The sequence below is a fragment of the Asterias rubens genome, chromosome 6 (genome assembly GCF_902459465.1).
Source record: "Asterias rubens chromosome 6, eAstRub1.3, whole genome shotgun sequence".
Lineage (NCBI taxonomy): Eukaryota > Metazoa > Echinodermata > Asteroidea > Forcipulatida > Asteriidae > Asterias > Asterias rubens.
In genome coordinates this window covers 9,805,459-9,817,888 of record NC_047067.1, presented here as the reverse complement: position 1 = coordinate 9,817,888, position 12,430 = coordinate 9,805,459, and positions in this window count along the sequence as shown.

Sequence of the window (12,430 nt, the reverse complement as noted above, 5' to 3'; positions counted from 1 at the left end):
ATGCTACAACTGATGCTACAACTGATGCTACAACTGATGCTACAACTGATGCTACAACTGATGCTACAACTGATGCTACAACTGATGCTACAACTGATGCTACAACTGATGCTACAACTGATGCTACAACTGATGCTACAACTGATGCTACAACTGATGCTACAACTGATGCTACAACTGATGCTACAACTGATGCTACAACTGATGCTACAACTGGTGCTACAACTGGTGCTACAACTGGTGCTACAACTGGTGCTACAACTGGTGCTACAACTGGTGCTACAACTGGTGCTACAACTGGTGCTACAACTGATGCTACAACTGATGCTACAACTGATGCTACAACTGATGCTACAACTGATGCTACAACTGATGCTACAACTGATGCTACAACTGGTACTACAACTGATACTACAACTGATACTACAACTGATACTACAACTGATGCTACAACTGATGCTACAACTGATGCTACAACTGATGCTACAACTGATGCTACAACTGATGCTACAACTGATGCTACAACTGATGCTACAACTGATGCTACAACTGATGCTACAACTGGTGCTACAACTGGTGCTACAACTGGTACTACAACTGGTACTACAACTGATACTACAACTGATGCTACAACTGATGCTACAACTGATGCTACAACTGATGCTACAACTGATGCTACAACTGATGCTACAACTGATGCTACAACTGGTGCTACAACTGGTGCTACAACTGGTGCTACAACTGGTGCTACAACTGATGCTACAACTGATGCTACAACTGATGCTACAACTGATGCTACAACTGATGCTACAACTGATGCTACAACTGATGCTACAACTGGTACTACAACTGATACTACAACTGATACTACAACTGATACTACAACTGATACTACAACTGATACTACAACTGATACTACAACTGATGCTACAACTGATGCTACAACTGATGCTACAACTGATGCTACAACTGATGCTACAACTGATGCTACAACTGATGCTACAACTGATGCTACAACTGATGCTACAACTGATGCTACAACTGATGCTACAACTGATGCTACAACTGATGCTACAACTGATGCTACAACTGATGCTACAACTGATGCTACAACTGGTACTACAACTGATGCTACAACTGGTACTACAACTGATGCTACAACTGATACTACAACTGGTACTACAACTGGTACTACAACTGATGCTACAACTGATGCTACAACTGATGCTACAACTGATGCTACAACTGATGCTACAACTGATGCTACAACTGATGCTACAACTGATGCTACAACTGATGCTACAACTGATGCTACAACTGATGCTACAACTGGTACTACAACTGATACTACAACTGATACTACAACTGATACTACAACTGATACTACAACTGATACTACAACTGATACTACAACTGATACTACAACTGATACTACAACTGATACTACAACTGATACTACAACTGATACTACAACTGATACTACAACTGATACTACAACTGATGCTACAACTGATGCTACAACTGATGCTACAACTGATGCTACAACTGATGCTACAACTGATACTACAACTGGTGCTACAACTGATGCTACAACTGATGCTACAACTGATGCTACAACTGATGCTACAACTGATGCTACAACTGATGCTACAACTGATGCTACAACTGGTGCTACAACTGATGCTACAACTGATACTACAACTGATACTACAACTGATACTACAACTGATACTACAACTGATACTACAACTGATGCTACAACTGATGCTACAACTGATGCTACAACTGATGCTACAACTGATACTACAACTGATACTACAACTGATACTACAACTGATACTACAACTGATGCTACAACTGATGCTACAACTGATGCTACAACTGATACTACAACTGATGCTACAACTGGTGCTACAACTGATGCTACAACTGATGCTACAACTGATGCTACAACTGATGCTACAACTGATGCTACAACTGATGCTACAACTGATGCTACAACTGATGCTACAACTGATGCTACAACTGATGCTACAACTGATGCTACAACTGATGCTACAACTGATGCTACAACTGATGCTACAACTGATGCTACAACTGATACTACAACTGATACTACAACTGATACTACAACTGATGCTACAACTGATGCTACAACTGATGCTACAACTGATGCTACAACTGATGCTACAACTGATGCTACAACTGATGCTACAACTGATGCTACAACTGATGCTACAACTGGTACTACAACTGATACTACAACTGATGCTACAACTGATGCTACAACTGATGCTACAACTGATGCTACAACTGATGCTACAACTGATGCCACAACTGATGCCACAACTGATGCCACAACTGATGCCACAACTGATGCCACAACTGATGCCACAACTGATGCCACAACTGATGCCACAACTGATGCCACAACTGATGCCACAACTGATGCCACAACTGATGCCACAACTGATGCCACAACTGATGCCACAACTGATGCCACAACTGATGCCACAACTGATGCCACAACTGATGCCACAACTGATGCCACAACTGATGCCACAACTGATGCCACAACTGATGCCACAACTGATGCCACAACTGATGCCACAACTGATGCCACAACTGATGCCACAACTGATGCCACAACTGATGCCACAACTGATGCCACAACTGATGCCACAACTGATGCCACAACTGATGCCACAACTGATGCCACAACTGATGCCACAACTGATGCCACAACTGATGCCACAACTGATGCCACAACTGATGCCACAACTGATGCCACAACTGATGCCACAACTGATGCCACAACTGATGCCACAACTGATGCCACAACTGATGCCACAACTGATGCCACAACTGATGCCACAACTGATGCCACAACTGATGCCACAACTGATGCCACAACTGATGCCACAACTGATGCCACAACTGATGCCACAACTGATGCCACAACTGATGCCACAACTGATGCCACAACTGATGCCACAACTGATGCCACAACTGATGCCACAACTGATGCCACAACTGATGCCACAACTGATGCCACAACTGATGCCACAACTGATGCCACAACTGATGCCACAACTGATGCCACAACTGATGCCACAACTGATGCCACAACTGATGCCACAACTGATGCCACAACTGATGCCACAACTGATGCCACAACTGATGCCACAACTGATGCCACAACTGATGCCACAACTGATGCCACAACTGATGCCACAACTGATGCCACAACTGATGCCACAACTGATGCCACAACTGATGCCACAACTGATGCCACAACTGATGCCACACAACTGATGCCACACAACTGATGCCACACAACTGATGCCACAACTGATGCCACAACTGATGCCACAACTGATGCCACAACTGATGCCACAACTGATGCCACAACTGATGCCACAACTGATGCCACAACTGATGCCACAACTGATGCCACAACTGATGCCACAACTGATGCCACAACTGATGAAACAACTGATGCCACAACTGATGCCACAACTGATGCCACAACTGATGCCACAACTGATGCCACAACTGATGCCACAACTGATGCTACAACTGATGCTACAACTGATACTACAACAGCAACAGCAACAGCAACAGCTGTAATAAATAATAATAATTAATAATAATTAATAATAATAATAATAATTAATAATAATAACCGAATTTATAAAGCGCCTTTTCCAAAGGATGCAAAGCGCTAAAATGCGTAAACCGCGGATCGGCGGAAGAGTTGCGTGCCTGGAGCGCTTTGTTTGAAATATGAGACCCAAGGATGCCTCTCATTGAACAGACTTATAAGAAACCTCAAATATTTCCACACAGTTTTAAATTGAAATGGATGTCCACAGTCCAATAATGAAATTGTAAGGGACCATGGATAAATTATGTCACGGGAACGACCGCGTCGCGACGCGTTCCTTCGCGTGACAAAACGAACAAAAGAAAAACTGCGGAGTGGAACGCGTTCTCCTCAACCACCGGGTCTCGAGGAAGACCCACTGTATAACAAAGGAACAATGGTGTAGGCCGAAAACCACTGTGTAGTTATAATCGGCTTATCTGGGTAGATAAACCCAAGTTGTAGCCCTTTTCACACAATAAGTCAAAACACAACCGCAGATTAAAAAATAAAAAATACTACGTCTTTGCACGACCGCCATGCAAAATAATCCCCCAAAGTAAAACAAAGTCAATAGGAAAAACATCTTACATTAAACAGTAAAACTATAATCTTTTTTGTACATCCAAGGTGTCCAAAATGTTTCATGTTTGAACAATGAAGCCAACACGTTATGAAGTTTTTCTTAAACACGCTTAATATTTCCCAAGGAACTGCTGAAAATTCACCACGTTGCCCAAGGTACCAGCGACGGCGCCAGTGTTGTATGAGTTTAGCTCGGGCACCAACGCTGGTTAGTATTGCAATTTTCGGACACCAGATTCTCCCGAAAGTCTTAATCTCAAGGCGGTTGAAACTAATTTCGTAAGCTGTTGCGCAATTTTTCCAACGGAGGGCGGCTCTCCCGCTATCACATTGTTTAGGAAAGCCCTCTAGCGTTCAATGTTTCTTGCATTATAGTTTGTTGCACGCAAAATAACAAGACTACTAGGCCTGAATATTGAAAACACTGTGTGTGAGTGTGTAGCAAGATGGAGTGTTTGTGTACTACGATGTAATTTTGCGTTGTGTTTTGTGTGATTGCGAGCCGGTCAGCATGATTTCGCGGTACCTTTATGAACGAATCTTGTAAGTGTAATCATCTCTGTAAACACGGGTCCTAATGTAACAATTAGATGTAGATACAAAATATGTTGGCGATGATTTCAAATTTAAGAATAATAGTCACCACTTCAACTTGTTATGGCAGTAGCATATTATTGTATTGGCTTTGGCAAACTTGAGGGTTGGCTGTACATGGACATCTCCAACCCATTGTCTGGTGTATACCTGAGCTAGACCGCAAACACTAATCCTTCACCCCTTCGTGGCTTACTTGCAAGCTGCCTTGTCCATGTAATCTGAACAACAAAAGGCACCAACAATAGAGTTCGATAATGAGGGACCTTAAAAATCAGTGAAGCGCTTAATCAATCTTGGGACGGGCGCGTGACAATTTTGGGACGGACTCGTTCTAGAACGAGTCTGACCGCGGGCGGCCGCGTTCTTAATTTATCCATGGTCCCTAAGATACAACAGACTTTTATTATGGTGTGGCCATCTTGATTTTCTTCCATGGAAATCAATGTAACCAAACCGAGGCTGGAAGATTAATGGTCTGGTTCCTTTTTGTACAATGAGTATTAGCATTCAATACTGTTATTGGATACATTGAACATGACCGATATGATGGCAGTATGATGCAGGTCTCTACTTACTGTTTTCTTTCCTCTCCTCAAGTAGCAGTTGTTTCTCTTGGAATGAGGCCATGAAGACCGACCCCCCTTCCTCCTTGCGCATCTGGAAGGCGCTCTTTTGCCGTTCACTGTACTTTGGAATCCTTTACGAAAAAGAGCAAGACAAAACAAAAGATGGAGAGATGAACTAAGTACATGAAGGGGCATTGCTTGGCAACCAGACCATTGCTGCGCACTAGCGGGTCGTGTGCAGGCGGCAGCGAATAAACCCGAAGAAACCGCACGTCCAGACACGTCACTATTTTTGGCAATATGTTTGCTGCCACCATCGGTGAAAGGTGCTCGTGTTTGGGGAAGCCCTTATGTTGCGAATTTTGTTTTTTTCTCAAATACAAGATGAGTGTAAAAATCTAGGAATAAGGTAAGGTACTAAGATACAGATCTTTTAAATGTAGATGGCTGAAGGGGGGTACTTTGTATGGTCTTTAAGCACAAATTATTATGCTAACTGGACTCTGGTTACCAGCTAAAATACCATGTCACACGAACAAATTGTGACTGGTTTCCTGCTCATTTCTGCTTAGCCCCTTAGCAGAAAAATTGTTCAGCAATATTTTCTGCTTAAGCAGCTCTCTCTATGAAATTTGGCCCTGGTCTGGTAAGGGTCACTTCTATGGGGAAAATGTGCTTTTGTATTGGAACCTTGAAGAGTGAGGGCACCACAACAAAAGCACAGGGCACCATAGCCCTAATTAGGACTCTTCCTCTGTACACAGATACAGAGTCCTAATTATTAAGGCCCGTTTCTGGGGCGGAAAATTTTCAAAGCTTCATAACTAAAAATCTTACCTGCAACAAGCCATTTATTTCAACAGATTCACATTTCATTGCGGCATATTTCATATCGAATGAAAAAGTGGTGGCACCATACGGAAACTTTATGTATAGTGCCACTGCCAGTGCCACTGCCACAACAACTTGTGCCAGCACTTATTAAATTTTACCCTCATGATAATTTTCCGCATGTCGCCACCAATTTAATTAACTCCAAAACCACTGAATGTTTTTCTTACCTGAGAAGAAGGGTTACCGCATATGATATGGAACCGTTTCCGTCCAAACCTTGTTTTCATCAATTACAACGAGTTGAAGTTCCGTCTCCACCGCTAGCGATAATTCCTTTACTTCAGTACTTGGTCAGCCTTTTTGAAATGGCGCGAAATTGCTATTTGTAAATGAACGTTGAGGGAGACAAACAAGTAAGTCGGTCGTCGAAGAATAGACCTTTCTTTTGTTGATCAACAAACCGCCTTGGTTGGCATGGTCGGCCGAATGTTAGTAAAACACTAAATCTTAAAATAAAATGTTTTAACCAAATTCAGCATTCTCTGCAAACTTTCAATTAAATAAAATACCTCTCATAATTATTTGTTTTGTTTTTAACAAAATCAACAAATTTGGTTACATTGTTACAAAAAATAGCGATCTTTTCTTAATTTCCACTTACGGCTTTCCATAGTTTTCCAATCTGGGTTGGCAAAAACTCGGGCTGTGACGTTGCAAAAGAAAGGTCTTATTGCAGATAGCAATTTTGAACAACTGCGCATATGCGCACAAAGGACTGTGGGAAAAATTTGGCACCTCGCTCAAAAAAGTAAACAACGTTCAACGTTCGTACACGATCGATCGGTTTGCAAAATGGATGTGGCAAGAGCTGCTTGATAGAATAAATAGTTCTGGCATAGACGAATTAAGGTCATCTTTAGCTAAAATGAATGTGCCAAGACACAGTAGTTAAAGACAAACTCCAAAGGCGAAACTTTTTCGCGATAAAATTACTGTTTTTAGGTTTGCCCGTCTACGTCTGTAGATAGGGCGTCGGAAGACTGACATTGACAAGGTCAATGGCGAGAAGTTGCAACACGGATCAGTGACCCTCCTGCAACCATCAGTCACCCTCGAGGGATCGGAAATAACAACAAAAACTTCCCACCAGTGACTCCGACTTTACGTGACGACCGTATAACTGGAGGTGCAAAATATTTCCCACAATCCTTTGCGGGTCCACTGCCTTTAACGCGCGTGCAGAATAACGCGCTTGTCATCTTGCGGTCCCGTGGCGTTTGTGCACGAAGCATCACTCGTGCGCCCTCTAGTTCTGATATTATACAAATATTGACTGCTTCGAGTGTCATGGTTAAAACTATGACTCCCTAGGTGATCCCCGGAGCGTTCTATTCTAGAATACTTGTAAGGGGTGTTATAAATAACTCTATGGTCATGAATGACATGGGAAGTGTTCGGCCGTTGGGTAGGCCTATTCGCTGCAATCATAAAATACGTGAATAGTTCAGTGCATGCTAGTCTTGAAGTCACGACGGTAATTGTTAAGCGCGGTGTGTAGTTACAGCGCGGTGTAGCTGCGGGGACGATACACACACCCTCGATCCCAGTATGTGTGTGTGAGTCAGTCGCAATTCTCGCGCTACCTACGACTGTTGCATGTGTAACATCGCACTGTGACTGTTTTATGAAAGCGCCTACGACTTGTCATCAAGTCTAAGTGCATGCAGGCTCGCGTACGAGCGCACACACATGCACATTATTTTGCTCTATGCATGTACATGTCGCCGGACGGTTTTTGCATAGCCCCGGACACGATTGCATATGCAAAAGTTTCCGGAGCGGACAGTATTGCATGGCGGACACAATTGCATCTGACACCGGTTACGAATGTACATTTAACGTAAACATTGACAAAAGGTACGGCATATTAATGTTAAAATTAACCATGATTGTTTTACTTTTTGAGAATCAAACTAAGACTGTTAGCTCAGAAATAATAGTTACACAGTGCATTTACAATTTTAGTAATTAACTTGAGATATTACAAAACTTAGCTTTTAAATTATTAAATTTGTATTAATCCCAAGTGTGAGTGGATCGGGCTTAGTGGCAGTAAGTATCCCTTTGTCACACCTGAAACCATGGCTTGGGCACACGGGGCTTCAAGCAGGGCCCGATTTCATAAAGCCTAATGCAATCACAAATTCATGCACGAACTATGTTCTAAGCACAGATAAATATTGCTTAGCAAAAACTCAGATACCAGCCAAAAGTCCATAGAAATTACAATGTTACAACTGGCATCCCACAAGTACATTTGTGCTTAGCAAAGAAGTCTGCCAAGCAATAATTTCTGCTGAACCCCAGAACTAATTCCTCATCATATTATGGCAATCGTGCATATTCGTTCGGTAAGGCAGTAGATCAAAAAGTTAAATGATGTAAACAAGGTTACGCATCTAAAATAATAAATGTCAATGCCCCCCCCCCCCCCCCACCCCAACTTTTGAAGGGTGTGGGCACTATATCAAAAGGCAACATTTGCCCGGGTACCTAAGCGGGCCCGGAACCAACGCCGTAAAGGCGTCTTACCCGAATGATTCAACGTTGACAGATTTGCACATCCCCTTAAAAGATATACCCATCCCCCTTTTTTGAAGGGTGGGGGACACAATTTCAAATTTAATCCGTGTACGTGTCTTTGACCACCTTTATCATGAAACTCAAGTATTGCAATGTGTAAGACCAAACCCTTTGTCATGTAATGGGAACCAATCTATAGTAAGGGGGCGGGGACACGTCATCAAATGAGGGGACACAACATCAAATGTCTCTCCATGATTTGGACCACTTTTATCAAGTTTTGCACTTTGTAAGACCAAACTCTGTGTCCCATCATTTGCATACACCCCTGGGGAGGGGGAATGTTCCCCTAGTTTTGTTAACTCGTGTATATAAGGGCATGCGAGTGTCATCTCCCTATACTTTTAGTTCTCTCGTAGTTACTGTATGTTTACCCCACGCCGTAAATGTTATGACTAACGATGTCCCCCCCCCCCCCTTCCCCCATCTTTCAAAAAAGATTGACACCCATAACAGAACTTAAATGAGTAGGATTTGAAACTTTGCATGGTGGAAATACGATATAGAAAGGTTTTCGGTAACACCGTGCAATGACTATAAATGAGTTGGGGTGGTTCTGAAAAGAACCGTTGGTTTCAACTCGTTTCGATCAGTATGCTCTGATCGTCTTCTGGAGAAGAACCAACTTCAATGGTTTCCTCTTCTAAAGAATATGTAACTATTATGTGAAGTTTCAAGTTCATACACGCTTGGGATAGCGGACAATGGACGTTGTGAAGAAGAAGTATGTTAAACTAGTACACCAATTTGTGCGGGTTAAAAATAAGCTTCAACAAAATGGCAGGTTGTTTAGAGGGTAAAAGGACCACACAATTTCCAGGTATATTTTATGTGTGTTGATCGTGTATTTTATTTTGAAACATCTTTCCAACTATATTTCATATAACAAGCACATTTTGAAGTAAAAAATGACCAATCACGTGATGTCTCGATATGTTACAGTTGAAAATGCATCACATCTCAAAATTCAACAATTTTAATCCCAATCCAAGATTTCAAAAACCTTCTTTAAGAGACACATTGCTTTTCTAATTGGCACTTTGGACTATGAAAGCGTTTGATATGACATCAATCTTGTTGGAAAATGCTTTAAAAGTAGCATGTATAACTATTTATATTAATGTGCCTCAAAGCTGTGTGTTTTTCCTTTAACTAAGTGAACTGAAATGGTCTGATATTTTGTGGGATAAACAGTTTGTTTCAACAAAATGGCAGATCTTGTTAGTTCAAGAGGGTAAAAGGATAACCAAACAATTCCCAGGTGTCTTATTTGTGAGGATAATTACTTTCTAATTTTGAAACATCTTTCCAACCATTTCCATTTCAAAGCAAGCATTTTGTAAGCCAAAAATATTAAATGCAATATTAACTTCTCCCTTTAGGCATGTGAGGTAATTCAACATGAACAAGTCAGGCTCAGTACTCATTATCAAACATTGTTGAAAATTCATCACATCTCAAATTTCAACAATTTCAATCACAATAAATGGTTTCATTGATTTCATGAAACCTTCTTAAAGAAACACATAATGCTTTAAGAAGTGGCACTTTGGGCTATGGAAGCTTTTGTTATGACATGAACCTAGGGTCGTCGATTTCACAAAGCAATAAAATCCATCGTAAGAAAATTTGTCAGTATCACCGTAGTTATTTACATTGTGTTGTAGTCTTTTAACCAGCAGTCAATTTAGCTGTTATTACTTTTCTTGGCTATATTTCAGCATTCCAGTCTGAAAAAGTTATGTCTTTTTTGCAAATTATTGATTCTTTTTCATACCGGTATTTACATTGAAGTCTGGGTTTCCCAAAAGACAAACAATTAGCTTTGTCATTTCACAAACCACAAACGGACGAGGTTGTAACTATTTATTTAATTTGTCCAGTCAAACAAATGTAAACATAAACAATGAGCATAAAAGTTTGCCTTGTTTAAAACCACCTCAAGTTAGAAAAAGGTAATCAATATTTTCCAAGTGAATTATTTGAGAGAAAAAAAGAAGAAGAAGCCTATAGGCCTACACGTTTATTCTAACCAAGTTGACGCATATTTACAATATTGTCATATTTTTGTGTGTGTTTTTGCAAATTTAAATCTGCTCATTATAATTATTAAAGTAATCTCGTTTGCATAATCCCCTGGAATCATTCACCAAGCACAGCCCTCAAGACGGAAGTGGCACTATGTTATTAAGATTTTCCATAATTGTATCCTGACTAAAGATAGGAAAACTCTAGAGATCCAAGATGGCCGCAAAGATGGCCGCCAAGATGGCCGCCAAAATTAGTATAGGGTGCGTTCGTTTAGCTTCCCTGGATCTACCCTGCTTGTGGAGTGGGTCACTTGGGGGTGACCTGGGGTGCGTGACATTCACCACGAGAGGGGGCGAGTGTGATCGTTATATTGGCTCTCGTCAGGGGCTCACCCGAGTCAAGAGCACCGCGGAGTCGACCCGCAGGGATGCTAATCAAACGCACCCATTGTTTTTTACCATCCCACTTTCATCCCACAGCCAATGTTTGCGATCATGCTTCAAATCCACCAAAGTTAGGACCTGGGATCTATCAGCCAAATAACAGAATAAAAACACGATTTAAAATGTGTGTTGTATGTTTTTTACCACGCTTCCATTTGTGGCCAATTTGGCCGCCAAAAGTGGTAAAATTTACGAAAGATTTTAAGCAGTCTTTACATATCAAGATGAAAATGGTGTTTCATATAATTTGAAAAATCAGTCGATAATCACCTGAAGTCTTAACAAAACGGGTGACATTTCACCTTTTAGTAAAAGAGGTGTGCAAGTCAGTAAAACGCTGATTCATACCAAATTAATTATGGATTATTTTTTCATTAAGTTTTTGTCACACTCCTTCCCTAGTTTGCTTGCTAACCCCCCCCCCCAACACACACACACTCCATGCCTACACTTAATTACATCGTTGGAAAAAAGTTGTTTGAAAAGAAGAAAAAGGCCTGTAGAGTGTATCAGCAAATCTTAAACAAGCTTGATTTGCAGTGAAAGAGTTTTAATCGTGTTACATTCTCCTCGAGAGTCATTGACTGAACTGATTAACGACATAGCGGTTTGTAACCGCCCCTTTTCGCTAACTAGTTTATAATAACCCCATTTGTTGTCAGTGAACAAAAAGACTTGCACATTATATAGAACTGGTTGCAACTGGCTTTTAATGGTTGGGGGCGTGGCTTGTGATCAGTCGCACGTGCGTGGAATTTTTGTAGTATTGTGGCAACACAACGAGGGTGTCCAGGTGGGATTGACCAATAAGCACACTCTATGACCCTTTTCGAATTCACGGCTTCGGCTTTGGATTCGGCTTCAGGCTCCGTTCTCTCGTCTGAATTTTGTGCACGATAGGCAAAGCACAAGCAAATTATCCAAACAACAGCGGGCCAGGCTAGCCTGAGCCGATTCTGGAGCCGAAGCCGTGGTTTCGAACAGGGCCATAGTTTGTGTGGATTGATACAATGTGTTTGCGTACAAAAGACAGCCCTAAGTCATGCCTTAAAAACAATAATTGGAAGTCAAACACAAAAGTAAAA